Raw genomic sequence first — 27,329 nt, 5'->3', positions numbered from 1 at the left:
TTTACAAAGATACAGCAAATGTGTGTTAACTGAGAAGGACTTTGCATTGGTCCAAGACTTTCTGACACATGGGGCAAAATCCAGAAACCTAATGCTTAAAGGTAAAACCACTTGGTCAGAAAAGAATGGCTCGGTATGATTAGTCGGCAATTTTCTATTCCTTACTGTGTTTGCTTCAATAGTTAGCCATGCTGACTACTCAAACCAGTGAAAGGGCAGAAGTGCAGGGTTTCTGTAGTGTAGTGGTCATCACGTTTGCTTTACACGCAAAAGGTCCCAGGTTCCAGACCTGGCAGAAACATTTATTGAAACCAATGAGTTTCAAGAGTATGATTAGTATATTTGGCATTGATCATACCAGATTCATCTTAATTGTATGTCACTTCAAAAGGATACTAAAAGAAGTTTGGAAGTTGTGATGGTTAGAACCATAGTCTCCAAACCCAGTGTTCCCACTGACCAATTAAATGGAACCTTGTTTTCATGTTTGATGGTTCCTTAGAATTTACCCCACCAGTGCAATATTGACAACAAACCTCTCCTTAACAAGAGAACCGTAGATTCCCACCCGGTGTTCGCATTGAGCAATTTAATGGAACCTTGTTTGCTCCGGTGATGATCCCTTAGTATTGTCTGCCAGAGCAATATTGACAACAAAATGTCCCCTTCACAAATGATGGAACCTATATTCGAGTTTTGCGTGAATTTCAATTTCTTGACTCATTTAGTTATTGCATTAAGTTAATCCAACGTTTTACAAATACAGCAAAATGTGTGTGTAACTGAGAAGGACTTTGCATTGGTCCAAGACTTTCTGACACATGGGAAAAATCCAGAAACCTAATGCTTAAAGGTATAAACCACTTGGTCAAAAAAGAATGGCTCGGTATGATTAGTCGGCATTTTTCTATTCCTTACCTGTGTTGCTTCAATAGTTAGCCATGCTGACTACTCAACCAGTGAAAGGGCAGAAGTGCAGGGTTTCTGTAGTGTAGTGGTCATCACGTTTGCTTTACACACAAAAGTCCCAGGTTCAAGACCTGGCAGAAACAATTTATGTGAAACCAATGAGTTCAAGAGTATGATTAGAGTATATTTGGCATTGATCATACCAGATTCATCTTAAATTCTATGTCACTTCAAAGGATACTAAAAGAAGTTTGGAAGTTGTGATGGTTAGAACCATAGTCTCCAAACCCAGTGTTCCCACTGACCAATTAAATGGAACCTTGTTTTCATGTTTGATGGTTCCTTAGAATTTACCACCAGTGCAATATTGACAACAAAACCTGTCCCTTAACAAGAGAACCGTAGATTCCCAACCCGGTGTTCGCATTGAGCAATTTAATGGAACCTTGTTTGCTCCGGTGATGATCCCTTAGTAATTGTCTGCCAGAGCAATATTGACAACAAATGTCCCCTTCACAAATGATGGAAACCTATATTAAGTTTTGCGTGAATTTCAATTTCTTGATCTTCATTTAGTTATTGCATTAAGTTAATACAACGTTTTTACAAGATACAGCAAAATGTGTGTGTAACTGAGAAGGTACTTTGCATTGGTCCAAGACTTTCTGACACATGGAAAAATCAGAAACCTAATGGCTTAAAGGTATAAACACCTTGGTCAGAAAAAGAATGGGCTCGGTATGAATTAGTTGGCAATTTTCTATTCCTTAACCTGTGTTGCTTCAATAGTTAGCCATGCTGACTACTCAACCCAGTAAAAGGGCAGAAGTGCAGGGTTTCTGGTAGTGTAGTGGTCATCACGTTTGCTTTACACGCAAAAGGTCCCAGGTTCAAGACCTGGCAGAAACAATTTATTTGAAACCAATGAGTTTCAAGAGTATGATTAGAGTATATTTGGCATTGATCATACCAGATTCATCTTAATTGTATGTCACTCTTCAAAGGAGTACTAAAAGAAGTTTGGAAGTTGTGATGGTTAGAACCATAGTCTCCAACCCAGGTTCCCACTGACCAATTAAATGGAACCTTGTTTTCATGTTTGATGGTTCCTTAGAATTTACCACCAGTGCAATATTGACAACAAAACCTCTCCTTAACAAGAGAACCGTAGATTCCCAACCCGGTGTTCGCATTGGGCAATTTAATGGAACCTTGTTTGCTCCGGTGATGATCCCTTAGTATTGTCTGCCAGAGCAATATTGACAACAAAATGTCCCCTTCACAAATGATGGAAACCTATATTAGAGTTTTGTGTGAATTTCAATTTCTTGACTCATTTAGTTATTGCATTAAGTTAATACAACGTTTTACAAAGATACAGCAAAATGTGTGTGTAACTGAGAAGGACTTTGCATTGGTCCAAGACTTTCTGACACATGGGAAAAATCCAGAAACCTAATGCTTAAAGGTATAAACCACTTGGTCAGAAAAAGAATGGCTCGGTATGATTAGTCGGCAATTTTCTATTCCTTACCTGTGTTGCTTCAATAGTTAGCCATGCTGACTACTCAACCAGTGAAAGGGCAGAAGTGCAGGGTTTTCTGTAGTGTAGTGGTCATCACGTTTGCTTTACACGCAAAAGGTCCCAGGTTCAAGACCTGGCAGAAACAATTTATTGAAACCAATGAGTTTCAAGAGTATGATTAGAGTATATTTGGCATTGATCATACCAGATCATCTTAAATTCTATGTCACTTCAAAGGATACTAAAAGAAGTTTAGAAGTTGTGATGGTTAGAACCATAGTCTCCAAACCCAGTGTTCCCACTGACCAATTAAATGGAACCTTGTTTTCATGTTTGATGGTTCCTTAGAATTTACCACCAGTGCAATATTGACAACAAAAACCTCTCCTTAACAAGAGAACCGTAGATTCCAACCCGGTGTTCGCATTGAGCAATTTAATGGAACCTTGTTTGCTCCGGTGATGATCCCTTAGTATTGTCTGCCAGAGCAATATTGACAACAAAATGTCCCCTTCACAAATGATGGAAACCTATATTAGAGTTTTGCGTGAATTTCAATTTCTTGACTCATTTAGTTATTGCATTAAGTTAATACAACGTTTTACAAAGATACAGCAAAATGTGTGTGTAACTGAGAAGGACTTTGCATTGGTCCCAAGACTTTCTGACACATGGGAAAAATCCAGAAACCTAATGCTTAAGGTATAAACCACTTGGTCAGAAAAAGAATGGCTCGGTATGATTAGTCGGCAATTTTCTATTCCTTACCTGTGTTGCTTCAATAGTTAGCCATGCTGACTACTCAACCAGTGAAAGGGCAGAAGTGCAGGGTTTTCTGTAGTGTAGTGGTCATCACGTTTGCTTTACACGCAAAAGGTCCCAGGTTCAAGACCTGGCAGAAACAATTTTTTGAGACCAATGAGTTTCAAGAGTATGATTAGAGTATATTTGGCATTGATCATACCAGATTCATCTTAATTGTATGTCACTTCAAAGGATACTAAAAGAAGTTTGGAAGTTGTGATGGTTAGAACCATAGTCTCCAAACCCAGTGTTCCCACTGACCAATTAAATGGAACCTTGTTTTCATGTTTGATGGTTCCTTAGAATTTACCACCAGTGCAATATTGACAACAAAACCTCTCCTTAACAAGAGAACCGTAGATTCCCAACCCGGTGTTCGCATTGAGCAATTTAATGGAACCTTGTTTGCTCCGGTGATGATCCCTTAGTATTGTCTGCCAGAGCAATATTGACAACAAAATGTCCCCTTCACAAATGATGGAAACCTATATTAGAGTTTTGCGTGAATTTCAATTTCTTGACTCATTTAGTTATTGCATTAAGTTAATACAACGTTTTACAAAGATACAGCAAAATGTGTGTGTAACTGAGAAGGACTTTGCATTGGTCCAAGACTTTCTGACACATGGGAAAAATCCAGAAACCTAATGCTTGAAGGTATAAACCACTTAATCAGAAAAAGAATGGCTCGGTATGATTAGTCAGCAATTTTCTATTCCTTACCTGTGTTGCTTCAATAGTTAGCCATGCTGACTACTCAACCAGTGAAAGGGCAGAAGTGCAGGGTTTCTGTAGTGTAGTGGTCATCACGTTTGCTTTACACGCAAAAGGTCCCAGGTTCAAGACCTGGCAGAAACAATTTATTGAGACCAATGAGTTTCAAGAGTATATTTGGCATTGATCATACCAGATTCATCTTAAATTCTATGTCACTTCAAAGGATACTAAAAGAAGTTTAGAAGTTGTGATGGTTAGGACCATAGTCTCCAAACCCAGTGTTCCCACTGACCAATTGAATGGAACCTTGTTTTCCTGTTTGATGGTTCCTTAGAATTTACCACCAGTGCAATATTGACAACAAAACCTCTCCTTAACAAGACAACCTTAGATTCCCAACCCGGTGTTCGCATTGAGCAATTTAATGGAACCTTGTTTGCTCCGGTGATGATCCCTTAGTATTGTCTGCCAGAGCAATATAGACAAAAAAATGTCCCCTTCACATCTGATGGAAACCTATATTAGAGTTTTGCGTGAATTTCAATTTCTTGACTCATTTGGTTATTGCGTTAAGCTAATTCAACGTTTTACAAAGATACAGCAAAATGTGTGTGTGTAACTGAGAAGGACTTTGCATTGGTCCAAGACCTTCTGACGTACGGGAAAAATCCAGAAACCTAATGCTTAAAGGTATAAACCACTTGGTCAGAAAAAGAATGGCTCGGTATGATTAGTCGGCAATTTTCTATTCCTTACCTGTGTTGCTTCAATAGTTAGCCATGCTGACTACTCAACCAGTGAAAGGGCAGAATTGCAGGGTTTCTGTAGTGTAGTGGTCATCACGTTTGCTTTACACGCAAAAGGTCCCAGGTTCAAGACCTGGCAGAAACAATTTATTGAAACCAATGAGTTTCAAGAGTATGATTAGAGTATATTTGGCATTGATCATACCAGATTCATCTTAAATTCTATGTCACTTCAAAGGATACTAAAGAAGTTTAGAAGTTGTGATGGTTAGAACCCATAGTCTCCAAACCCAGTATTCCCACTGAACAATTTAATGGAACCTTGTTTTCATGTTTGATGGTTCCTTAGAATTTACCACCAGTGCAATATTGACAACAAAACCTCTCCTTAACAAGAGAACCGTAGATTTCCAACCAGGTGTTCGCATTGATCAATTTATTGGAACCTTGTTTGCTCCGGTGATGATCCCTTAGTATTGTCTGCCAGAGCAATATTGACAACAAAATGTCCCCTTTACAACTGATGGAAACCTATATTAGAGTTTTGCGTGAATTTCAATTTCTTGACTCATTTGGTTATTGCATTAAGTTAATTCAACATTTTACAAAGATACAGCAAAATGTGTGTGTAACTGAGAAGGACTTTGCATTGGTCCAAGACTTTCTGACACACGGGAAAAATCCAGAAACCTAATGCTTAAAGGTATAAACCACTTGGTCAGAAAAGGATTGCTCGGTATGATTAGTCGGCAATTTTCTATTCCTTACTTGTGTTGCTTCAATAGTTAGCCATGCTGACTACTCAACCAGTGAAAGGGCAGAAGTGCAGGGTTTCTGTAGTGTAGTGGTCATCATGTTTGCTTTACACGCAAAAGGTCCCAGGTTCAAGACCTGGCAGAAACAATTTATTGAGACCAATGAGTTTCAAGAGTATGATTAGAGTATATTTGGCATTGATCATACCAGATTCATCTTAAATTCTATGTCACTTCAAAGGATACTAAAGAAGTTTAGAAGTTGTGATGCTTAGGACCATAGTCTCCAAACCCAGTGTTCCCACTGACCAATTTAATGGAACCTTGTTTTCATGTTTGATGGTTCCTTAGAATTTACCACCAGTGCAATATTGACAACAAAACCTGTCCTTAACAAGAGAACCGTAGATTCCCAACCCGGTGTTCGCATTGAGCAATTTATTGGAACCTTGTTTGCTCCGGTGATGATCCCTTAGTATTGTCTGCCAGAGCAATATTGACAACAAAATGTCCCCTTTACAACTGATGGAAACCTATATTAGAGTTTTGCGTGAATTTCAATTTCTTGACTCATTTGGTTATTGTGTTAAGTTAATTCAACGTTTTACAAAGATACAGCAAAATGTGTGTGTAACTGAGAAGGACTTTGCATTGGTCCAAGACTTTCTGACACACAGGAAAAATCCAGAAACCTAATGCTTAAAGGTATAAACCACTTGGTCAGAAAAAGAATGGCTCGGTATGATTAGTCTGCAATTTTCTATTCCTTACCTGTGTTGCTTCAATAGTTAGCCATGCTGACTACTCAACCAGTGAAAGGGCAGAAGTGCAGGGTTTCTGTAGTGTAGTGGTCATCACGTTTGCTTTACACGCAAAAGGTCCCAGGTTCAAGACCTGGCAGAAACAATTTATTGAGACCAATGAGTTTCAAGAGTATGATTAGAGTATATTTGGCATTGATCATACCAGATTCATCTTAAATTCTATGTCACTTCAAAGGATACTAAAAGAAGTTTAGAAGTTGTGATGGTTAGAACCATAGTCTCCAAACCCAGTGTTCCCACTGACCAATTAAATGGAACCTTGTTTTCATGTTTGATGGTTCCTTAGAATTTACCACCAGTGCACTATTGACAACAAAACCTCTCCTTAACAAGAGAACCGTAGATTCCCAACCCGGTGTTCGCATTGAGCAATTTAATGGAACCTTGTTTGCTCCGGTGATGATCCCTTAGTATTGTCTGCCAGAGCAATATTGACAACAAAATGTCCCCTTCACAAATGATGGAAACCTATATTAGAGTTTTGCGTGAATTTCAATTTCTTGACTCATTTAGTTATTGCATTAAGTTAATACAACGTTTTACAAAGATACAGCAAAATGTGTGTGTAACTGAGAAGGACTTTGCATTGGTCCAAGACTTTCTGACACACAGGAAAAATTAAGAAACCTAATGCTTAAAGGTATAAACCACTTAATCAGAAAAAGAATGGCTCGGTATGATTAGTCAGCAATTTTCTATTCCTTACCTGTGTTGCTTCAATAGTTAGCCATGCTGACTACTCAACCAGTGAAAGGGCAGAAGTGCAGGGTTTCTGTAGTGTAGTGGTCATCACGTTTGCTTTACATGCAAAAGGTCCCAGGTTCAAGACCTGGCAGAAACAATTTATTGAAACCAATGAGTTTCAAGAGTATGATTAGAGTATATTTGGCATTGATCATACCAGATTCATCTTAATTGTATGTCACTTCAAAGGATACTAAAAGAAGTTTGGAAGTTGTGATGGTTAGAACCATAGTCTCCAAACCCAGTGTTCCCACTGATCAATTTAATGGAACCTTGTTTTCATGTTTGATGGTTCCTTAGAATTTACCACCAGTGCAATATTGACAACAAAACCTCTCCTTAACAAGAGAACCGTAGTTCCCAACCTGGTGTTCGCATTGAGCAAATTAATGGAACCTTGTTTGCTCTGGTGATGATCCCTTTGTATTGTGTGCCAGAGCAATATTGACAACAGAATGTCCCCTTCACAAATGATGGAAACCTATATTAGAGTTTTGCGTGAATTTCATTTTCTTGACTCATTTGGTTATTGCGTTAAGCTAATTCAACGTTTTACAAAGATACAGCAAAATGTGTGTGTAACTGAGAAGGACTTTGCATTGGTCCAAGACCTTCTGACGTACGGGAAAAATCCAGAAACCTAATGCTTAAAGGTATAAACCACTTGGTCAGAAAAAGAATGGCTCGGTATGATTAGTCGGCAATTTTCTATTCCTTACCTGTGTTGCTTCAATAGTTAGCCATGCTGACTACTCAACCAGTGAAAGGGCAGAAGTGCAGGGTTTCTGTAGTGTAGTGGTCATCACGTTTGCTTTACATGCAAAAGGTCCCAGGGTCAAGACCTGGCAGAAACAATTTATTGAGACCAATGAGTTTCAAGAGTATGATTAGAGTATATTTGGCATTGATCATACCAGATTCATCTTAAATTCTATGTCACTTCAAAGGATACTAAAAGAAGTTTAGAAGTTGTGATGCTTAGGACCATAGTCTGCAAACCCAGTGTTCCCACTGACCAATTTAATGGAACCTTGTTTTCATGTTTGATGGTTCCTTAGAATTTACCACCAGTGCAATATTGACAACAAAACCTGTCCTTAACAAGAGAACCGTAGATTCCCAACCCGGTGTTCGCATTGAGCAATTTATTGGAACCTTGTTTGCTCCGGTGATGATCCCTTAGTATTGTCTGCCAGAGCAATATTGACAACAAAATGTCCCCTTTACAACTGATGGAAACCTATATTAGAGTTTTGCGTGAATTTCAATTTCTTGACTCATTTGGTTATTGTGTTAAGTTAATTCAACATTTTACAAAGATACAGCAAAATGTGTGTGTAACTGAGAAGGACTTTGCATTTGTCCAAGACTTTCTGACACACGGGAAAAATCCAGAAACCTAATGCTTAAAGGTATAAACCACTTGGTCAGAAAAAGAATGGCTCGGTATGATTAGTTTGCAATTTTCTATTCCTTACCTGTGTTGCTTCAATAGTTAGCCATGCTGACTACTCAACCAGTGAAAGGGCAGAAGTGCAGGGTTTCTGTAGTGTAGTGGTCATCACGTTTGCTTTACACGCAAAAGGTCCCAGGGTCAAGACCTGGCAGAAACAATTTATTGAGACCAATGAGTTTCAAGAGTATGATTAGAGTATATTTGGCATTGATCATACCAGATTCATCTTAAATTCTATGTCACTTCAAAGGATACTAAAAGAAGTTTAGAAGTTGTGATGCTTAGGACCATAGTCTCCAAACCCAGTGTTCCCACTGACCAATTTAATGGAACCTTGTTTTCATGTTTGATGGTTCCTTAGAATTTACCACCAGTGCAATATTGACAACAAAACCTGTCCTTAACAAGAGAACCGTAGATTCCCAACCCAGTGTTCGCATTGAGCAATTTATTGGAACCTTGTTTGCTCCGGTGATGATCCCTTAGTATTGTCTGCCAGAGCAATATTGACAACAAAATGTCCCCTTACAACTGATGGAAACCTATATTAGAGTTTTGCGTGAATTTCAATTTCTTGACTCATTTGGTTATTGTGTTAAGTTAATTCAACATTTTACAAAGATACAGCAAAATGTGTGTGTAACTGAGAAGGACTTTGCATTGGTCCAAGACTTTCTGACACACGGGAAAAATCCAGAAACCTAATGCTTAAAGGTATAAACCACTTGGTCAGAAAAAGAATGGCTCGGTATGATTAGTTGGCAATTTTCTATTCCTTACCTGTGTTGCTTCAATAGTTAGCCATGCTGACTACTCAACCAGTGAAAGGGCAGAAGTGCAGGGTTTCTGTAGTGTAGTGGTCATCACGTTTGCTTTACACGCAAAAGGTCCCACGGTCAAGACCTGGCAGAAACAATTTATTGAAACCAATGAGTTTCAAGAGTATGATTAGAGTATATTTGGCATTGATCATACCAGATTCATCTTAAATTCTATGTCACTTCAAAGGATACTAAAAAAAGTTTAGAAGTTGTGATGGTTAGAACCATAGTCTCCAAACCCAGTATTCCCACTGAACAATTTAATGGAACCTTGTTTTCATGTTTGATGGTTCCTTAGAATTTACCACCAGTGCAATATTGACAACAAAACCTCTCCTTAACAAGAGAACCGTAGTTCTCTACCTGGTGTTCGCATTGAGCAAATTAATGGAACCTTGTTTGCTCTGGTGATGATCCCTTTGTATTGTGTGCCAGAGCAATATTGACAACAGAATGTCCCCTTCACAAATGATGGAAACCTATATTAGAGTTTTGCGTGAATTTCAATTTCTTGACTCATTTAGTTATTGCATTAAGTTAATACAACGTTTTACAAAGATACAGCAAAATGTGTGTGTAACTGAGAAGGACTTTGCATTGGTCCAAGACTTTCTGACACATGGGAAAAATCCAGAAACCTAATGCTTAAAGGTATAAACCACTTGGTCAGAAAAAGAATGGCTCGGTATGATTAGTCGGCAATTTTCTATTCCTTACCTGTGTTGCTTCAATAGTTAGCCATGCTGACTACTCAACCAGTGAAAGGGCAGAAGTGCAGGGTTTCTGTAGTGTAGTGGTCATCACGTTTGCTTTACACGCAAAAGGTCCCAGGTTCAAGACCTGGCAGAAACAATTTATTGAAACCAATGAGTTTCAAGAGTATGATTAGAGTATATTTGGCATCGATCATACCAGATTCATCTTAAATTCTATGTCACTTCAAAGGATACTAAAAGAAGTTTAGAAGTTGTGATGGTTAGAACCATAGTCTCCAAACCCAGTATTCCCACTGAACAATTTAATGGAACCTTGTTTTCATGTTTGATGGTTCCTTAGAATTTACCACCAGTGCAATATTGACAACAAAACCTCTCCTTAACAAGAGAACCGTAGATTTCCAACCAGGTGTTCGCATTGATCAATTTATTGGAACCTTGTTTGCTCCGGTGATGATCCCTTAGTATTGTCTGCCAGAGCAATATTGACAACAAAATGTCCCCTTTACAACTGATGGAAACCTATATTAGAGTTTTGCGTGAATTTCAATTTCTTGACTCATTTGGTTATTGCATTAAGTTAATTCAACATTTTACAAAGATACAGCAAAATGTGTGTGTAACTGAGAAGGACTTTGCATTGGTCCAAGACTTTCTGACACACGGGAAAAATCCAGAAACCTAATGCTTAAAGGTATAAACCACTTGGTCAGAAAAGGATTGCTCGGTATGATTAGTCGGCAATTTTCTATTCCTTACTTGTGTTGCTTCAATAGTTAGCCATGCTGACTACTCAACCAGTGAAAGGGCAGAAGTGCAGGGTTTCTGTAGTGTAGTGGTCATCACGTTTGCTTTACACGCAAAAGGTCCCAGGTTCAAGACCTGACAGAAACAATTTATTGAGACCAATGAGTTTCAAGAGTATGATTAGAGTATATTTGGCATTGATCATACCAGATTCATCTTAAATTCTATGTCACTTCAAAGGATACTAAAAGAAGTTTAGAAGTTGTGATGCTTAGGACCATAGTCTCCAAACCCAGTGTTCCCACTGACCAATTTAATGGAACCTTGTTTTCATGTTTGATGGTTCCTTAGAATTTACCACCAGTGCAATATTGACAACAAAACCTGTCCTTAACAAGAGAACCGTAGATTCCCAACCCGGTGTTCGCATTGAGCAATTTATTGGAACCTTGTTTGCTCCGGTGATGATCCCTTAGTATTGTCTGCCAGAGCAATATTGACAACAAAATGTCCCCTTTACAACTGATGGAAACCTATATTAGAGTTTTGCGTGAATTTCAATTTCTTGACTCATTTGGTTATTATGTTAAGTTAATTCAACGTTTTACAAAGATACAGCAAAATGTGTGTGTAACTGAGAAGGACTTTGCATTGGTCCAAGACTTTCTGACACACGGGAAAAATCCAGAAACCTAATGCTTAAAGGTATAAACCACTTGGTCAGAAAAAGAATGGCTCGGTATGATTAGTCAGCAATTTTCTATTCCTTACCTATAGTGCTTCAATAGTTAGCCATGCTGACTACTCAACCAGTGAAAGGGCAGAAGTGCAGGGTTTCTGTAGTGTAGTGGTCATCACGTTTGCTTTACACGCAAAAGGTCCCAGGTTCAAGACCTGGCAGAAACAATTTATTGAGACCAATGAGTTTCAAGAGTATGATTAGAGTATATTTGGCATTGATCATACCAGATTCATCTTAAATTCTATGTCACTTCAAAGGATACTAAAAGAAGTTTAGAAGTTGTGATGGTTAGGACCATAGTCTCCAAACCCAGTGTTCCCACTGACCAATTGAATGGAACCTTGTTTTCCTGTTTGATGGTTCCTTAGAATTTACCACCAGTGCAATATTGACAACAAAACCTCTCCTTAACAAGACAACCTTAGATTCCCAACCCGGTGTTCGCATTGAGCAATTTAATGGAACCTTGTTTGCTCCGGTGATGATCCCTTAGTATTGTCTGCCAGAGCAATATAGACAAAAAAATGTCCCCTTCACATCTGATGGAAACCTATATTAGAGTTTTGCGTGAATTTCAATTTCTTGACTCATTTGGTTATTGCGTTAAGCTAATTCAACGTTTTACAAAGATACAGCAAAATGTGTGTGTAACTGAGAAGGACTTTGCATTGGTCCAAGACCTTCTGACGTACGGGAAAAATCCAGAAACCTAATGCTTAAAGGTATAAACCACTTGGTCAGAAAAAGAATGGCTCGGTATGATTAGTCGGCAATTTTCTATTCCTTACCTGTGTTGCTTCAATAGTTAGCCATGCTGACTACTCAACCAGTGAAAGGGCAGAATTGCAGGGTTTCTGTAGTGTAGTGGTCATCACGTTTGCTTTACACGCAAAAGGTCCCAGGTTCAAGACCTGGCAGAAACAATTTATTGAGACCAATGAGTTTCAAGAGTATGATTAGAGTATATTTGGCATTGATCATACCAGATTCATCTTAAATTCTATGTCACTTCAAAGGATACTAAAAGAAGTTTAGAAGTTGTGATGGTTAGAACCATAGTCTCCAAACCCAGTATTCCCACTGAACAATTTAATGGAACCTTGTTTTCATGTTTGATGGTTCCTTAGAATTTACCACCAGTGCAATATTGACAACAAAACCTCTCCTTAACAAGAGAACCGTAGATTTCCAACCAGGTGTTCGCATTGATCAATTTATTGGAACCTTGTTTGCTCCGGTGATGATCCCTTAGTATTGTCTGCCAGAGCAATATTGACAACAAAATGTCCCCTTTACAACTGATGGAAACCTATATTAGAGTTTTGCGTGAATTTCAATTTCTTGACTCATTTGGTTATTGCATTAAGTTAATTCAACGTTTTACCAAGATACAGCAAAATGTGTGTGTAACTGAGAAGGACTTTGCATTTGTCCAAGACTTTCTGACACACGGGAAAAATCCAGAAACCTAATGCTTAAAGGTATAAACCACTTGGTCAGAAAAGGATTGCTCGGTATGATTAGTCGGCAATTTTCTATTCCTTACTTGTGTTGCTTCAATAGTTAGCCATGCTGACTACTCAACCAGTGAAAGGGCAGAAGTGCAGGGTTTCTGTAGTGTAGTGGTCATCACGTTTGCTTTACACGCAAAAGGTCCCAGGTTCAAGACCTGGCAGAAACAATTTATTGAGACCAATGAGTTTCAAGAGTATGATTAGAGTATATTTGGCATTGATCATACCAGATTCATCTTAAATTCTATGTCACTTCAAAGTATACTAAAAGAAGTTTAGAAGTTGTGATGGTTAGGACCATAGTCTCCAAACCCAGTGTTCCCACTTACCAATTTAATGGAACCTTGTTTTCATGTTTGATGGTTCCTTAGAATTTACCACCAGTGCAATATTGACAACAAAACCTCTCCTTAACAAGAGAACCGTAGATTCCCAACCCGGTGTTCGCATTGAGCAATTTATTGGAACCTTGTTTGCTCCGGTGATGATCCCTTAGTATTGTCTGCCAGAGCAATATTGACAACAAAATGTCCCCTTTACAATTGATGAAAACCTATATTAGAGTTTTGCGTGAATTTCAATTTCTTGACTCATTTGGTTATTGCATTAAGTTAATTCAACGTTTTACAAAGATACAGCAAAATGTGTGTGTAACTGAGAAGGACTTTGCATTGGTCCAAGACTTTCTGACACATGGGAAAAATCCAGAAACCTAATGCTTAAAGGTATAAACCACTTGGTCAGAAAAAGAATGGCTCGGTATGATTAGTCGGCAATTTTCTATTCCTTACCTGTGTTGCTTCAATAGTTAGCCATGCTGACTACTCAACCAGTGAAAGGGCAGAGGTGCAGAGTTTCTGTAGTGTAGTGGTCATCACGTTTGCTTTACACGCAAAAGGTCCCAGGTTCAAGACCTGGCAGAAACAATTTATTGAGACCAATGAGTTTCAAGAGTATGATTAGAGTATATTTGGCATTGATCATACCAGATTCATCTTAAATTCTATGTCACTTCAAAGGATACTAAAAGAAGTTTAGAAGTTGTGATGCTTAGGACCATAGTCTCCAAACCCAGTGTTCCCACTGACCAATTTAATGGAACCTTGTTTTCATGTTTGATGGTTCCTTAGAATTTACCACCAGTGCAATATTGACAACAAAACCTGTCCTTAACAAGAGAACCGTAGATTCCCAACCCGGTGTTCGCATTGAGCAATTTATTGGAACCTTGTTTGCTCCGGTGATGATCCCTTAGTATTGTCTGCCAGAGCAATATTGACAACAAAATGTCCCCTTTACAACTGATGGAAACCTATATTAGAGTTTTGCGTGAATTTCAATTTCTTGACTCATTTGGTTATTGTGTTAAGTTAATTCAACGTTTTACAAAGATACAGCAAAATGTGTGTGTAACTGAGAAGGACTTTGCATTGGTCCAAGACTTTCTGACACACGGGAAAAATCCAGAAACCTAATGCTTAAAGGTATAAACCACTTGGTCAGAAAAAGAATGGCTCGGTATGATTAGTCAGCAATTTTCTATTCCTTACCTGTGTTGCTTCAATAGTTAGCCATGCTGACTACTCAACCAGTGAAAGGGCAGAATTGCAGGGTTTCTGTAGTGTAGTGGTCATCACGTTTGCTTTACACGCAAAAGGTCCCAGGTTCAAGACCTGGCAGAAACAATTTATTGAAACCAATGAGTTTCAAGAGTATGATTAGAGTATATTTGGCATTGATCATACCAGATTCATCTTAAATTCTATGTCACTTCAAAGGATACTAAAAGAAGTTTAGAAGTTGTGATGGTTAGAACCATAGTCTCCAAACCCAGTATTCCCACTGAACAATTTAATGGAACCTTGTTTTCATGTTTGATGGTTCCTTAGAATTTACCACCAGTGCAATATTGACAACAAAACCTGTCCTTAACAAGAGAACCGTAGATTCCCAACCAGGTGTTCGCATTGATCAATTTATTGGAACCTTGTTTGCTCCGGTGATGATCCCTTAGTATTGTCTGCCAGAGCAATATTGACAACAAAATGTCCCCTTTACAACTGATGGAAACCTATATTAGAGTTTTGCGTGAATTTCAATTTCTTGACTCATTTGGTTATTGTGTTAAGTTAATTCAACGTTTTACAAAGATACAGCAAAATGTGTGTGTAACTGAGAAGGACTTTGCATTGGTCCAAGACTTTCTGACACACGGGAAAAATCCAGAAACCTAATGCTTAAAGGTATAAACCACTTGGTCAGAAAAAGAATGGCTCGGTATGATTAGTCAGCAATTTTCTATTCCTTACCTGTGTTGCTTCAATAGTTAGCCATGCTGACTACTCAACCAGTGAAAGGGCAGAAGTGCAGGGTTTCTGTAGTGTAGTGGTCATCACGTTTGCTTTACACGCAAAAGGTCCCAGGTTCAAGACCTGGCAGAAACAATTTATTGAAACCAATGAGTTTCAAGAGTATGATTAGAGTATATTTGGCATTGATCATACCAGATTCATCTTAATTGTATGTCACTTCAAAGGATACTAAAAGAAGTTTAGAAGTTGTGATGGTTAGAACCATAGTCTCCAAACCCAGTGTTCCCACTGATCAATTGAATGGAACCTTGTTTTCCTGTTTGATGGTTCCTTAGAATTTACCACCAGTGCAATATTGACAACAAAACCTCTCCTTAACAAGAGAACCGTAGATTTCCAACCAGGTGTTCGCATTGATCAATTTATTGGAACCTTGTTTGCTCCGGTGATGATCCCTTAGTATTGTCTGCCAGAGCAATATTGACAACAAAATGTCCCCTTTACAACTGATGGAAACCTATATTAGAGTTTTGCGTGAATTTCAATTTCTTGACTCATTTGGTTATTGCATTAAGTTAATTCAACGTTTTACCAAGATACAGCAAAATGTGTGTGTAACTGAGAAGGACTTTGCATTTGTCCAAGACTTTCTGACACACGGGAAAAATCCAGAAACCTAATGCTTAAAGGTATAAACCACTTGGTCAGAAAAGGATTGCTCGGTATGATTAGTCGGCAATTTTCTATTCCTTACTTGTGTTGCTTCAATAGTTAGCCATGCTGACTACTAAACCAGTGAAAGGGCAGAAGTGCAGGGTTTCTGTAGTGTAGTGGTCATCACGTTTGCTTTACACGCAAAAGGTCCCAGGTTCAAGACCTGGCAGAAACAATTTATTGAGACCAATGAGTTTCAAGAGTATATTTGGCATTGATCATACCAGATTCATCTTAAATTCTATGTCACTTCAAAGTATACTAAAAGAAGTTTAGAAGTTGTGATGGTTAGGACCATAGTCTCCAAACCCAGTGTTCCCACTTACCAATTTAATGGAACCTTGTTTTCATGTTTGATGGTTCCTTAGAATTTACCACCAGTGCAATATTGACAACAAAACCTCTCCTTAACAAGAGAACCGTAGATTCCCAACCCGGTGTTCGCATTGAGCAATTTATTGGAACCTTGTTTGCTCCGGTGATGATCCCTTAGTATTGTCTGCCAGAGCAATATTGACAACAAAATGTCCCCTTTACAATTGATGAAAACCTATATTAGAGTTTTGCGTGAATTTCAATTTCTTGACTCATTTGGTTATTGCATTAAGTTAATTCAACGTTTTACCAAGATACAGCAAAATGTGTGTGTAACTGAGAAGGACTTTGCATTGGTCCAAGACTTTCTGACACATGGGAAAAATCCAGAAACCTAATGCTTAAAGGTATAAACCACTTGGTCAGAAAAAGAATTGCTCGGTATGATTAGTCGGCAATTTTCTATTCCTTACCTGTGTTGCTTCAATAGTTAGCCATGCTGACTACTCAACCAGTGAAAGGGCAGAAGTGCAGGGTTTCTGTAGTGTAGTGGTCATCACGTTTGCTTTACACGCAAAAGGTCCCAGGTTCAAGACCTGGCAGAAACAATTTATTGAGACCAATGAGTTTCAAGAGTATGATTAGAGTATATTTGGCATTGATCATACCAGATTCATCTTAAATTCTATGTCACTTCAAAGGATACTAAAAGAAGTTTAGAAGTTGTGATGCTTAGGACCATAGTCTCCAAACCCAGTGTTCCCACTGACCAATTTAATGGAACCTTGTTTTCATGTTTGATGGTTCCTTAGAATTTACCACCAGTGCAATATTGACAACAAAACCTGTCCTTAACAAGAGAACCGTAGATTTCCAACCAGGTGTTCGCATTGATCAATTTATTGGAACCTTGTTTGCTCCGGTGATGATCCCTTAGTATTGTCTGCCAGAGCAATATTGACAACAAAATGTCCCCTTTACAACTGATGGAAACCTATATTAGAGTTTTGCGTGAATTTCAATTTCTTGACTCATTTGGTTATTGCATTAAGTTAATTCAACGTTTTACCAAGATACAGCAAAATGTGTGTGTAACTGAGAAGGACTTTGCATTTGTCCAAGACTTTCTGACACACGGGAAAAATCCAGAAACCTAATGCTTAAAGGTATAAACCACTTGGTCAGAAAAGGATTGCTCGGTATGATTAGTCGGCAATTTTCTATTCCTTACTTGTGTTGCTTCAATAGTTAGCCATGCTGACTACTCAACCAGTGAAAGGGCAGAAGTGCAGGGTTTCTGTAGTGTAGTGGTCATCACGTTTGCTTTACACGCAAAAGGTCCCAGGTTCAAGACCTGGCAGAAACAATTTATTGAGACCAATGAGTTTCAAGAGTATGATTAGAGTATATTTGGCATTGATCATACCAGATTCATCTTAAATTCTATGTCACTTCAAAGTATACTAAAAGAAGTTTAGAAGTTGTGATGGTTAGGACCATAGTCTCCAAACCCAGTGTTCCCACTTACCAATTTAATGGAACCTTGTTTTCATGTTTGATGGTTCCTTAGAATTTACCACCAGTGCAATATTGACAACAAAACCTCTCCTTAACAAGAGAACCGTAGATTCCCAACCCGGTGTTCGCATTGAGCAATTTATTGGAACCTTGTTTGCTCCGGTGATGATCCCTTAGTATTGTCTGCCAGAGCAATATTGACAACAAAATGTCCCCTTTACAATTGATGAAAACCTATATTAGAGTTTTGCGTGAATTTCAATTTCTTGACTCATTTGGTTATTGCATTAAGTTAATTCAACGTTTTACCAAGATACAGCAAAATGTGTGTGTAACTGAGAAGGACTTTGCATTTGTCCAAGACTTTCTGACACACGGGAAAAATCCAGAAACCTAATGCTTAAAGGTATAAACCACTTGGTCAGAAAAGGATTGCTCGGTATGATTAGTCGGCAATTTTCTATTCCTTACTTGTGTTGCTTCAATAGTTAGCCATGCTGACTACTCAACCAGTGAAAGGGCAGAAGTGCAGGGTTTCTGTAGTGTAGTGGTCATCACGTTTGCTTTACACGCAAAAGGTCCCAGGTTCAAGACCTGGCAGAAACAATTTATTGAGACCAATGAGTTTCAAGAGTATGATTAGAGTATATTTGGCATTGATCATACCAGATTCATCTTAAATTCTATGTCACTTCAAAGTATACTAAAAGAAGTTTAGAAGTTGTGATGCTTAGGACCATAGTCTCCAAACCCAGTGTTCCCACTGACCAATTTAATGGAACCTTGTTTTCATGTTTGATGGTTCCTTAGAATTTACCACCAGTGCAATATTGACAACAAAACCTCTCCTTAACAAGAGAACCGTAGATTCCCAACCCGGTGTTCGCATTGAGCAATTTATTGGAACCTTGTTTGCTCCGGTGATGATCCCTTAGTATTGTCTGCCAGAGCAATATTGACAACAAAATGTCCCCTTTACAATTGATGAAAACCTATATTAGAGTTTTGCGTGAATTTCAATTTCTTGACTCATTTGGTTATTGCATTAAGTTAATTCAACGTTTTACAAAGATACAGCAAAATGTGTGTGTAACTGAGAAGGACTTTGCATTGGTCCAAGACTTTCTGACACATGGGAAAAATCCAGAAACCTAATGCTTAAAGGTATAAACCACTTGGTCAGAAAAAGAATTGCTCGGTATGATTAGTCGGCAATTTTCTATTCCTTACCTGTGTTGCTTCAATAGTTAGCCATGCTGACTACTCAACCAGTGAAAGGGCAGAAGTGCAGGGTTTCTGTAGTGTAGTGGTCATCACGTTTGCTTTACACGCAAAAGGTCCCAGGTTCAAGACCTGGCAGAAACAATTTATTGAGACCAATGAGTTTCAAGAGTATGATTAGAGTATATTTGGCATTGATCATACCAGATTCATCTTAAATTCTATGTCACTTCAAAGGATACTAAAAGAAGTTTAGAAGTTGTGATGCTTAGGACCATAGTCTCCAAACCCAGTGTTCCCACTGACCAATTTAATGGAACCTTGTTTTCATGTTTGATGGTTCCTTAGAATTTACCACCAGTGCAATATTGACAACAAAACCTGTCCTTAACAAGAGAACCGTAGATTCCCAACCCGGTGTTCGCATTGAGCAATTTATTGGAACCTTGTTTGCTCCGGTGATGATCCCTTAGTATTGTCTGCCAGAGCAATATTGACAACAAAATGTCCCCTTTACAACTGATGGAAACCTATATTAGAGTTTTGCGTGAATTTCAATTTCTTGACTCATTTGGTTATTGTGTTAAGTTAATTCAACGTTTTACAAAGATACAGCAAAATGTGTGTGTAACTGAGAAGGACTTTGCATTGGTCCAAGACTTTCTGACACACGGGAAAAATCCAGAAACCTAATGCTTAAAGGTATAAACCACTTGGTCAGAAAAAGAATGGCTCGGTATGATTAGTCAGCAATTTTCTATTCCTTACCTGTGTTGCTTCAATAGTTAGCCATGCTGACTACTCAACCAGTGAAAGGGCAGAATTGCAGGGTTTCTGTAGTGTAGTGGTCATCACGTTTGCTTTACACGCAAAAGGTCCCAGGTTCAAGACCTGGCAGAAAACAATTTATTGAAACCAATGAGTTTCAAGAGTATGATTAGAGTATATTTGGCATTGATCATACCAGATTCATCTTAAATTCTATGTCACTTCAAAGGATACTAAAAGAAGTTTAGAAGTTGTGATGGTTAGAACCATAGTCTCCAAACCCAGTATTCCCACTGAACAATTTAATGGAACCTTGTTTTCATGTTTGATGGTTCCTTAGAATTTACCACCAGTGCAATATTGACAACAAAACCTGTCCTTAACAAGAGAACCGTAGATTCCCAACCAGGTGTTCGCATTGATCAATTTATTGGAACCTTGTTTGCTCCGGTGATGATCCCTTAGTATTGTCTGCCAGAGCAATATTGACAACAAAATGTCCCCTTTACAACTGATGGAAACCTATATTAGAGTTTTGCGTGAATTTCAATTTCTTGACTCATTTGGTTATTGTGTTAAGTTAATTCAACGTTTTACAAAGATACAGCAAAATGTGTGTGTAACTGAGAAGGACTTTGCATTGGTCCAAGACTTTCTGACACACGGGAAAAATCCAGAAACCTAATGCTTAAAGGTATAAACCACTTGGTCAGAAAAAGAATGGCTCGGTATGATTAGTCAGCAATTTTCTATTCCTTACCTGTGTTGCTTCAATAGTTAGCCATGCTGACTACTCAACCAGTGAAAGGGCAGAAGTGCAGGGTTTCTGTAGTGTAGTGGTCATCACGTTTGCTTTACACGCAAAAGGTCCCAGGTTCAAGACCTGGCAGAAACAATTTATTGAAACCAATGAGTTTCAAGAGTATGATTAGGCAAGGCAAGGCAAATTTATTTATATAGCACAATTCAGTACAAAGACAATGCAAAGTGCTTTACATGATTAAAACATAGCAAAATAAAACAGAATAAGAGCAAGTAGGAATAAAATATAGATAGAAAATTGAACAAAAAAGTGGTGATTCAGTTAACTAGGACAGTTGAAGGCAATTTTAAACAAATGTGTTTTTAATCTTGATTTAAAAGCACTCAGGCTTTCCGCACTTTTACAGTTTTCTGGAAGTTTGTTCCAGATAATTGGAGCATAGGAACTAAAAGCTGCTTCTCCATGTTTGGTTCTGGTTCTAGGTATGCAGAGCAGGCTGGAGCCAGAAGACCTGAGTGGTCTGGATGGTTTATACGCTGATAACAAGTCTGTGATGTATTTAGGAGCTAAGCCATTTAAGGATTTATAGACTAACAGAAGTATTTTAAAGTCTATTCTCTGAGATACAGGGAGCCAGTGTAAGGACTTTAGAACTGGGGTGATGTGCTCTACTTTCTTAGTCTTAGTGAGGACGCGGGCAGCAGCGTTCTGGATCAGCTGCAGCTGTCTGATCCACTTTTTAGGCAGACCTGTGAAAACACCGTTGCAGTAATCAATTCGACTAAAAATAAACGCATGGATTAGTTTTTCTAGATCCTGCTGAGACATCAGTCCTTTAATCCTAGAAATGTTCCTCAGGTGATAGAAAGCCGACCTTGTAACTGTCTTTAGATGCTTTTGAAGGTTCAGGTCTGAGTCCATCACTACACCCAGGTTTCGGGCCTGATTTGTGGTTTTTAGCTGAAGCGACTGAAGCTGTGTGCTAACTTTTGATCTTTCCTCTATTGGTCCAAATATTATTACTTCAGTTTTGTTTTTATTCAATTGGAGAAAATTTTGGCACATCCACGTATTGATTTCTTCTAGGCATTTACTCAGTGCCTGAATTGGTTCATAGTCACCTGGTGACATGGTAATGTAAAGCTGTGTGTCGTCTGCATAGTTATGGTAGCTGATGTTGTTATTTTTTATTATCTGGGCTAGAGGGAGCATGTAGATATTGAATAGGAGGGGACCCAGGATGGACCCTTGGGGAACCCCAAATGGGATTTTTGTCATCTCTGATGTAAAGTTACCTACTGATACAAAAAATTCCCTGTCCTTTAAGTAGGATTTAAACCAGTTGAGAGCTGTACCAGAGAGGTTGACCCAGTTCTCCAGGCGTTCTAACAGAATGGAGTGATCGACAGTATCAAATGCTGCACTAAGGTCCAATAGAACCAGCATGGTGGTTCTTCCACAGTCTGTATTTATATGGATGTCATTAAACACCTTGATCAGGGCGGTCTCTGTACTGTGGTGAGCACGGAAACCTGACTGGAAAACGTCAAATCGGCTGGTCGTTGTTAAGAAGGTGTTTAATTGTTGAAACACAGCTTTTTCAATAATCTTACTGATAAAGGGGAGGTTTGAGATGGGCCTGTAGTTCTGGAGTAGAAGTTTGTCTAAATTATTCTTTTTCAGCAGTGGTTTGATAATTGCTGTTTTTAGGGACTGGGGGAAAACACCTGACAGGAGGGACGTGTTTATTATCTGAGTCAAATCAGACGCTATGACAGGTAAAACTTTTTTAAAGAAAGCTGTGGGTAGAACATCAAGACAGCATGAAGAGGAACTTAGCTGCTGAATGATCTGCTCTAAGCTTTTGTAGTTTATTTGGCTGAATTGGGACATTTTGTCAGGATAGGTTCCAGCTGAGTACGGCTTTGGTTCTGGAGCTGGTGTGGAAGTACAAACTGATCCTCTAATTTTTAGGATTTTCTCAGTAAAGAAGTTAGCAAATTCGTTGCAGGCCCTGGTGGAGTGGAGTTCTGAAGCCACGGACACAGGAGGATTTGTTAACCTGTCGACTGTGGAAAATAAGACACGAGCATTATTAATGTTTTTCTTAATGATCTCAGAGAAGAAAGATTCTCTTGCATTTTTCAATTGTAAGTTATATCTGTTAAGTCTCTCTTTATAGATGTCATAGTGAACCAGGAGTCTATTCTTTCTCCACCTGCGTTCAGCTTTTCGACATTCCCTCTTTTCACTTCTAACTGATGGAGCATTTCTCCAAGGAGATTTTTTCTTCTTCCCGGAAACAACTTTCACTTTAACTGGAGCAATGCAGTCAATGATGTCTGAGACTTTAGACTGAAAGTTATCTACTAGCTCATCTACTGAGTTGCAGCCCAAGGTTGAAGTAGCAGAGTAAGCTTGAATAAAAGTTTCAGTGGCATTGTCCTTAAAGGTGCGTTTTCTTACGATGTCCCTTTGGCTAAATGAGTCACTGGTAATGATACATTCAAAGGTAACGGAGAAGTGATCGGATAAGGCAACATCAGTTACATTGACCTGTGAAATGTTTAGACCTTTAGTGATGATTAAGTCTAAAATATGTCCCTGTTTGTGTGTTGGCTGTTTAACATGCTGAGTTAAACCAAAGTTTCTAAGTGTGTCACACAGTTCTTTTGCACTTCTGTCTTCAGGGTTGTCAACGTGAAAGTTGAAGTCTCCCACAATAATTAAACAGTCATAATCAACACATATCACAGACAAGAGGTCACTAAAATCCTTAAAAAAGTTTGATGTGGACTTAGGAGGCCTGTAAACATTCAGAAACATAGTTCGTACCGGGCTCTTTACCTTGAGAGCCAAATGTTCAAAAGAGTCAAATTTTCCCAAAAACACCTTTTTACACTTTAGTGAATCATTAAACAATGTTGCTACTCCTCCACCTTTCCTTTGCTGTCTGCTCTCACAAAGGAAATTGTAGTTTGGAGGTGTTGACTCCAGCAGTATTACTTCTTCATTAGATTCATGTAACCATGTTTCTGTTAAAAACATAACATCAAGATTGTTGTCAATAATAAAGTCATTAATTAAAAGGGATTTTCCTGACAGAGATCTAATGTTTAATAAACCTAGTTTATATGATTTGGTGGTTGATGATGTCTCTGTGGCAGGTTGCATCTGACAGTTAATGACTTTCAAGTATTTGTTCCTGTTTATCCTTTTGTTTTTCTTTTTTCTGCCACGAATCATCACAGATATTCCGTAATTCCCGGGAAAAGACCCAAGCTGATTCTTGAAACTGTCTTGTCTGATAAACGTGCAGCGAGGGCCCGCTGTGTATCACAGCGAAGTAATCTGAAGGTCTTGAGGACAGGCATGTTCCGTGATACGTAGAGGAGGATCTGGGGCTCTGCGGCCTTTGGAAGATGCTGGTTTAGTCACAGAGCTGTGGCTATATGGAGAGGATGTCATCTGTAGGCCAATCTTAAATACTTTGTTCATGTTGGGAGAAAATTCCAGAAAAGGAACCTCTGGGCTTTGTGGAGAGGAAGGCGAGGCGGGTGTAGTCCGGACCGGTGTTCGTGACGATGGATTTTCTTGGTCCTCTCTTTGTCCTGCTAAGATCTGGGATGAATCCTCCTGTAGCTCTGAGAAAGCCTCTTTCTGTGTCATCTTTCTGGCCATGTTTATCTTGGCTTGTTCGGGCTGCACTGGGCTTATCTTTTGTTTAGGCACTGGATGTACATTGTTTTGGGACAAAGCTGATGACAAATGGTTCACAGAATAGAAGATGTTTGAAATCAGCCGTTTTGCACCAGACCTATTTAGAGAGAAGCCATCTCTGTTGAACAGATGTCTTCTTTCCCAGAAGATGTTAAAGTTGTCTATGAAGGTTACAGTTGTTTCTTTGCATGTTTTTTCCAGCCATTTGTTTAGCATCAGAATTCGGGAAAAAATCTCGTCTCCACAAGCCACGGGCGGGAAAGGGCCGCTCAGAAGCACCTTGACATTTTTGCCATGAACTAAGTTCAACAGACGAATGTAATCCTCTTTCAATACTTCTGATTTTCTTATCCGGGTGACGTCGCCCAGGGCTTCAGCTTGTATTATGAGTTTTTCCAAGGTCGGACGCTCTTTCAAGATCCTTGGAAGGATGTCTAATAAATCAGACACCAGGCCATAGTTTGAGTCGACCTCTGTGTTTTTCTTGTTACAGAAATGTTTAATCCCACATACAGACCCACTGCATAAAATCAGGGTCCTTGGCCCCGTGGCATGTCTTTTCTCTGATGTATTAGAGCGAAAGTCGTTGACGTACCTCTGAGTGTTGTCATGATTCTCCTGGGTCACATTTTGGAGCGGAGCGAATCTGTTTCGTAAAGGAATTCCAGCATTTCCAGCAGGTTTACTCCTATCATTTGTTGTGGGAACAGCCCGCTGTTGTTTCACTTGTCCTGGGACATCTCTCTGTAGTCTCGGCCAGTTTTCTTTGTCTAGGCGTGGGGTTCGTTGAACCTTTGGTCTTGCACCCTGAGTGATCCAGGGATTCTCATTTTCCTCAGGGATCTGTTTGTTCAGAGAGTTGCTGGGCTGGTGGTCCCCGTTTGGAGTCGCAGGCAGGGTTGTTTCATTTCCATATGCGCCGTTTACATCATAATTCAGTTCGAGTCGGCATATCTTCTGTTCTATAACGGCGATCTTTTGTAGAAGCGTGTCAAGGTCCACTGTGGTGAAGGTAGGCATCTTTGCAAAATCAAAATCAAAAATAAATAAAAAGAAAATAAATAAAAATAACTAAATCCAACTTTCCGTGGTTTTGGCAAAGAGATAAAAAGGAGATAAAAAGTAAAACGCAGGAAAATGCAAGCAAGCAGGGAGCAGAGAAAAAAGCGTCCGAGCAGGCAGAGAGGCGGAGCAGAAAAAGATTAGAGTATATTTGGCATTGATCATACCAGATTCATCTTAATTGTATGTCACTTCAAAGGATACTAAAAGAAGTTTAGAAGTTGTGATGGTTAGAACCATAGTCTCCAAACCCAGTGTTCCCACTGATCAATTGAATGGAACCTTGTTTTCCTGTTTGATGGTTCCTTAGAATTTACCACCAGTGCAATATTGACAACAAAACCTCTCCTTAACAAGAGAACCGTAGATTTCCAACCAGGTGTTCGCATTGATCAATTTATTGGAACCTTGTTTGCTCCGGTGATGATCCCTTAGTATTGTCTGCCAGAGCAATATTGACAACAAAATGTCCCCTTTACAACTGATGGAAACCTATATTAGAGTTTTGCGTGAATTTCAATTTCTTGACTCATTTGGTTATTGTGTTAAGTTAATTCAACGTTTTACAAAGATACAGCAAAATGTGTGTGTAACTGAGAAGGACTTTGCATTGGTCCAAGACTTTCTGACACATGGGAAAAATCCAGAAACCTAATGCTTAAAGGTATAAACCACTTGGTCAGAAAAAGAATGGCTCGGTATGATTAGTCGGCAATTTTCTATTCCTTACCTGTGTTGCTTCAATAGTTAGCCATGCTGACTACTCAACCAGTGAAAGGGCAGAAGTGCAGGGTTTCTGTAGTGTAGTGGTCATCACGTTTGCTTTACACGCAAAAGGTCCCAGGTTCAAGACCTGGCAGAAACAATTTATTGAGACCAATGAGTTTCAAGAGTATGATTAGAGTATATTTGGCATTGATCATACCAGATTCATCTTAAATTCAATGTCACTTCAAAGGATACTAAAAGAAGTTTGGAAGTTGTGATGGTTAGAACCATAGTCTCCAAACCCAGTGTTCCCACTGATCAATTTAATGGAACCTTGTTTTCATGTTTAATGGTTCCTTAGAATTTACCACCAGTGCAATATTGACAACAAAACCTGTCCTTAACAAGAGAACCGTAGATTCCCAACCCGGTGTTCGCATTGAGCAATTTAATGGAACCTTGTTTGCTCCGGTGATGATCCCTTAGTATTGTCTGCCAGAGCAATTATGACAACAAAATGTCCCCTTTACAACTGATGGAAACCTATATTAGAGTTTTGCGTGAATTTCAATTTCTTGACTCATTTGGTTATTGTGTTAAGTTAATTCAACATTTTACAAAGATACAGCAAAATGTGTGTGTAACTGAGAAGGACTTTGCATTGGTCCAAGACCTTCTGACGTACGGGAAAAATCCAGAAACCTAATGCTTAAAGGTATAAACCACTTGGTCAGAAAAAGAATGGCTCGGTATGATTAGTCGGCAATTTTCTATTCCTTACCTGTGTTGCTTCAATAGTTAGCCATGCTGACTACTCAACCAGTGAAAGGGCAGAAGTGCAGGGTTTCTGTAGTGTAGTGGTCATCACGTTTGCTTTACACGCAAAAGGTCCTAGGTTCAAGACCTGGCAGAAACAATTTATTGAGACCAATGAGTTTCAAGAGTATATTTGGCATTGATCATACCAGATTCATCTTAAATTCTATGTCACTTCAAAGGATACTAAAAGAAGTTTAGAAGTTGTGATGGTTAGGACCATAGTCTCCAAACCCAGTGTTCCCACTGACCAATTTAATGGAACCTTGTTTTACTGTTTGATGGTTCCTTAGAATTTACCACCAGTGTGTAACCCGGGTGTAAATCTCAGTGATCAAGCCTGTGTAAAATTCAACTTCCATCCCCTCACTACTTCATAGCCAATCACTGTC

General features: G+C 38.9%; 30 non-coding genes across 30 annotated transcripts; all 30 read left to right on the top strand.

Annotated features, from left to right (window-relative positions):
* Positions 1–228: 228 nt before the first annotated feature.
* On the top strand, positions 229–301 carry trnav-uac. The gene has a single exon. It is a non-coding gene; the product is annotated as a tRNA-Val (tRNA).
* A 679-nt stretch (positions 302–980) lies between these two features.
* On the top strand, positions 981–1,052 carry trnav-uac. The gene has a single exon. It is a non-coding gene; the product is annotated as a tRNA-Val (tRNA).
* Positions 1,053–1,744: 692 nt separating this feature from the next.
* trnav-uac lies at positions 1,745–1,818 on the top strand. Its single transcript has one exon. It is a non-coding gene; the product is annotated as a tRNA-Val (tRNA).
* Positions 1,819–2,505: 687 nt separating this feature from the next.
* trnav-uac lies at positions 2,506–2,579 on the top strand. The gene has a single exon. It is a non-coding gene; the product is annotated as a tRNA-Val (tRNA).
* A 685-nt stretch (positions 2,580–3,264) lies between these two features.
* trnav-uac lies at positions 3,265–3,338 on the top strand. Its single transcript has one exon. It is a non-coding gene; the product is annotated as a tRNA-Val (tRNA).
* A 685-nt stretch (positions 3,339–4,023) lies between these two features.
* Positions 4,024–4,096, top strand: trnav-uac. Its single transcript has one exon. It is a non-coding gene; the product is annotated as a tRNA-Val (tRNA).
* Positions 4,097–4,773: 677 nt separating this feature from the next.
* Positions 4,774–4,846, top strand: trnav-uac. Its single transcript has one exon. It is a non-coding gene; the product is annotated as a tRNA-Val (tRNA).
* A 685-nt stretch (positions 4,847–5,531) lies between these two features.
* Positions 5,532–5,604, top strand: trnav-uac. Its single transcript has one exon. It is a non-coding gene; the product is annotated as a tRNA-Val (tRNA).
* Positions 5,605–6,289: 685 nt separating this feature from the next.
* Positions 6,290–6,362, top strand: trnav-uac. The gene has a single exon. It is a non-coding gene; the product is annotated as a tRNA-Val (tRNA).
* A 686-nt stretch (positions 6,363–7,048) lies between these two features.
* Positions 7,049–7,121, top strand: trnav-uac. Its single transcript has one exon. It is a non-coding gene; the product is annotated as a tRNA-Val (tRNA).
* A 684-nt stretch (positions 7,122–7,805) lies between these two features.
* On the top strand, positions 7,806–7,878 carry trnav-uac. Its single transcript has one exon. It is a non-coding gene; the product is annotated as a tRNA-Val (tRNA).
* Positions 7,879–8,564: 686 nt separating this feature from the next.
* On the top strand, positions 8,565–8,637 carry trnav-uac. The gene has a single exon. It is a non-coding gene; the product is annotated as a tRNA-Val (tRNA).
* Positions 8,638–9,322: 685 nt separating this feature from the next.
* Positions 9,323–9,395, top strand: trnav-uac. Its single transcript has one exon. It is a non-coding gene; the product is annotated as a tRNA-Val (tRNA).
* Positions 9,396–10,080: 685 nt separating this feature from the next.
* trnav-uac lies at positions 10,081–10,153 on the top strand. Its single transcript has one exon. It is a non-coding gene; the product is annotated as a tRNA-Val (tRNA).
* Positions 10,154–10,838: 685 nt separating this feature from the next.
* Positions 10,839–10,911, top strand: trnav-uac. The gene has a single exon. It is a non-coding gene; the product is annotated as a tRNA-Val (tRNA).
* A 686-nt stretch (positions 10,912–11,597) lies between these two features.
* On the top strand, positions 11,598–11,670 carry trnav-uac. Its single transcript has one exon. It is a non-coding gene; the product is annotated as a tRNA-Val (tRNA).
* A 686-nt stretch (positions 11,671–12,356) lies between these two features.
* On the top strand, positions 12,357–12,429 carry trnav-uac. Its single transcript has one exon. It is a non-coding gene; the product is annotated as a tRNA-Val (tRNA).
* Positions 12,430–13,114: 685 nt separating this feature from the next.
* Positions 13,115–13,187, top strand: trnav-uac. The gene has a single exon. It is a non-coding gene; the product is annotated as a tRNA-Val (tRNA).
* A 686-nt stretch (positions 13,188–13,873) lies between these two features.
* Positions 13,874–13,946, top strand: trnav-uac. The gene has a single exon. It is a non-coding gene; the product is annotated as a tRNA-Val (tRNA).
* Positions 13,947–14,632: 686 nt separating this feature from the next.
* Positions 14,633–14,705, top strand: trnav-uac. Its single transcript has one exon. It is a non-coding gene; the product is annotated as a tRNA-Val (tRNA).
* A 686-nt stretch (positions 14,706–15,391) lies between these two features.
* Positions 15,392–15,464, top strand: trnav-uac. The gene has a single exon. It is a non-coding gene; the product is annotated as a tRNA-Val (tRNA).
* Positions 15,465–16,148: 684 nt separating this feature from the next.
* Positions 16,149–16,221, top strand: trnav-uac. The gene has a single exon. It is a non-coding gene; the product is annotated as a tRNA-Val (tRNA).
* A 675-nt stretch (positions 16,222–16,896) lies between these two features.
* On the top strand, positions 16,897–16,969 carry trnav-uac. Its single transcript has one exon. It is a non-coding gene; the product is annotated as a tRNA-Val (tRNA).
* A 685-nt stretch (positions 16,970–17,654) lies between these two features.
* On the top strand, positions 17,655–17,727 carry trnav-uac. The gene has a single exon. It is a non-coding gene; the product is annotated as a tRNA-Val (tRNA).
* A 685-nt stretch (positions 17,728–18,412) lies between these two features.
* trnav-uac lies at positions 18,413–18,485 on the top strand. The gene has a single exon. It is a non-coding gene; the product is annotated as a tRNA-Val (tRNA).
* Positions 18,486–19,171: 686 nt separating this feature from the next.
* trnav-uac lies at positions 19,172–19,244 on the top strand. The gene has a single exon. It is a non-coding gene; the product is annotated as a tRNA-Val (tRNA).
* A 686-nt stretch (positions 19,245–19,930) lies between these two features.
* Positions 19,931–20,004, top strand: trnav-uac. The gene has a single exon. It is a non-coding gene; the product is annotated as a tRNA-Val (tRNA).
* A 686-nt stretch (positions 20,005–20,690) lies between these two features.
* Positions 20,691–20,763, top strand: trnav-uac. The gene has a single exon. It is a non-coding gene; the product is annotated as a tRNA-Val (tRNA).
* Positions 20,764–26,205: 5,442 nt separating this feature from the next.
* trnav-uac lies at positions 26,206–26,278 on the top strand. The gene has a single exon. It is a non-coding gene; the product is annotated as a tRNA-Val (tRNA).
* A 686-nt stretch (positions 26,279–26,964) lies between these two features.
* Positions 26,965–27,037, top strand: trnav-uac. The gene has a single exon. It is a non-coding gene; the product is annotated as a tRNA-Val (tRNA).
* The last annotated feature ends 292 nt before the right edge of the window (positions 27,038–27,329 follow it).

The sequence above is a fragment of the Fundulus heteroclitus genome, unplaced genomic scaffold (genome assembly GCF_011125445.2).
Source record: "Fundulus heteroclitus isolate FHET01 unplaced genomic scaffold, MU-UCD_Fhet_4.1 scaffold_319, whole genome shotgun sequence".
Classification (NCBI taxonomy): domain Eukaryota; kingdom Metazoa; phylum Chordata; class Actinopteri; order Cyprinodontiformes; family Fundulidae; genus Fundulus; species Fundulus heteroclitus.
The sequence above is the reverse complement of the archived record's forward strand: the minus strand, read 5'-3'. Positions and strand labels throughout refer to the sequence as shown.